Consider the following 2,621-nt stretch of genomic DNA (forward strand, 5'->3'; position numbering starts at 1 on the left):
CTCTACATAGATTATTTAAAAACACAAAACCTCTACACACTTCTAATATGCACATTTACACAACTAAATGGCAGTAACGAAAGGAAAAACATTCAACAAATCACTTTAAACCTTAACACAAACAAAAGGAAGCATCTCTATGGAAAAAGAAACCCCTCCACTTGGTTTGACCTGATGATGTCATCTGTGACATCATCAGGACTTTAAAATGAGGAAATGCCAGGCGGGCGTTTCCCCACACCTGACCCTTATGAAGACTGAAAAGACAAACAAAGTAAGTATGAACAAATGACTTAATCTGCAACATAATAAAGTATAAAGAAACATAACTTAGTATTTGTCTTAATTTGCAGAATGTTTGATTTGCCGGCAACAGAACGCTTACACAAACAAACCCGGGACAGTGAGTGAAGCAATGTTACTTAACAAATAGCAAATCATAGCAAATACATAGAAACAGAATAATGTGTACAATGTGCAAAAAAAGGTGAACACATATGGGACAAATGGAGAGCATTGCAACCGCTCCTCCACTTTGTCACAAGCCTATGTTACACTTGGTATCTCCCCTGTCTGCTCCTTTAGGCTTGAAAACTAGATCGTCTTCCCGTGTCTGCTCTCCATTCAGCGCCTGTGACAGCAGGGGGAGAGCGTATAGGGAACAGTCGCTGGGGGTACATTATAGATGCTCTCACGCTTCACTGTTTCTTCCATTAAATCTACTCATGAATCAAATTAGCTTTCTTTCCTCGTCTGTCACTTCTTTTTCAAAGCCCACCAAAATGCACTAAGGGCCCCGTATCATGGTCCTGATAAACACTACAATGAAATAAATAAATTGGGTTTTACATAAATGGAATAAGTAACAGTAATAGTAATGTCTGCAAAGTGGTGGGGCCTAATCAGAATCTACTGCAGCTGCTGGGAAACTCATTAGCATAGAGAATATGCTTTTCCACTTTATTGCTTCCTAATTGTCGATTTCTCTGACTGGATGGTTGCCTCCCTCTTGATAATGATGCCATACCACCCTCCATATGGGAAGAAAGGCGAGAGGAGACACAGGAAGAAGGCTCAGAGGAAACGGACACTGTAAGCTGTTCATTTACAGCCCACCCCCCACCACCTTTCCTCAGACAGTTGAAAAGCAGCATATCCTGCACGGCTCTGTACTGTGGAAAAGAGAGGGACGGGAAAAAAATTGAATAAATATGATGCAAGACGCAGAAGCCTGGACATCACAGGTCGATACTTTGAAGTCGACAACAGACGAGACTCAACCAGAGCAGCTTGAATTCTTCCACCTTCAAAAGAAATGAAGTAATTAATATTTGATAGGTGTCAACTGAACCAAAACAACTCTGCGCACAGCGCATACAAAGGCAGAGACTGCGACTTTAATGCATCTTTTATACGTTTGAGAATAAAGATTGTCTTTACATTGTGCTTTGAGCCCCCATCTCTGTCAAAATATTTAGACCCCCTGTTAACCCTCTGAAGTCTACGTTGTGATTGGTGATGATCACAACCCTGGGCAATCAGAATGTGTCATTTTTGCTTTTATGAAATTCTTCTCTATGGTAAAAAAAAGAAAAATCAAAAAAATTCTAGTATCTTTCTATGTTTCTCCAAAACACAAAGTCAGGGTTACCTAACCTACCATGGCTTAGACTGCAGAGAGTTAAAGTCAGTTAATTTTTTCATATTATCACTGAGCCTGTAAGCATATCATAATTGTATATGGGCTTTTGGAACTTCCACATCAGGGTGATTTTTATGGCTTTTTATGTCTAAAACATGTTCCAAGTCCATATTGTCCCTTTATGATTACTGACAATGATGTCTTGCGATGAACATCTGTAATTGTCAGGAGCTGTGGCCCAGCATTTTCAGTTTGTCTGTTTTGTTCTTATGTTATATTTTGATATAATGGTAGGTTCTAGGATTATTATTAGTTTGCCTTAAGTTTTAGTTTAGGTTATGTTTCACCCACTTCCTCTGTGTTAGTTGAATGCATTTCTTGTCTGTGTTCCATATTGTCAAGCTTGTGTTGTCATGTCTACATCTCAGTGTTTCCTGTTTTATTTTGAAAGTCTTGTGTTTCTATGTTAAATGTGCTTAGTTTTACTTTTCCCCTGTGGAGTCATTATGTTCATTCCAGTCAGCTGTTTCCCCATGTGTTTCCACTTCCCCCGATCACATCCTGTGTGTATTTAGTCTGGGTGTTTCATTCAGTCTTTGTCAGGTCATCTGTGTTTAGTGTTAGTCATAGTTATCATGACTAACAGCCATACAGATACGTGGCTGGTTTTCCAGCCATAATAAACGGCTCGCTTTTTGTTTGAACCTTTTGTCTCCTTCCATGTCTGCACTTGGGTCCTCCTTTTCACTCTCACACAGTCGGTGGGAGACAGTAATGCACCCCTTTGCTTTCTTATAAAATCTATCCTATATGTATGTCTGTAAACTGTGTTGCTTCTAAGGTGGATGTACGGTGGCCCTGAAAGGCCTGCAACTTAAGGAAGTTGCAGGAACCAAACTTGCAGGGTCAACTTACAGGAACCAAAGCATGCTAGATAAGTGTGTTTTAATCTCATGATTCATATAATACTGATGACGGA

This window comes from Pundamilia nyererei, unplaced genomic scaffold (assembly GCF_000239375.1).
Source record: "Pundamilia nyererei isolate P.nyererei 1_Seehausen unplaced genomic scaffold, PunNye1.0 scaffold00072, whole genome shotgun sequence".
NCBI lineage: Eukaryota > Metazoa > Chordata > Actinopteri > Cichliformes > Cichlidae > Pundamilia > Pundamilia nyererei.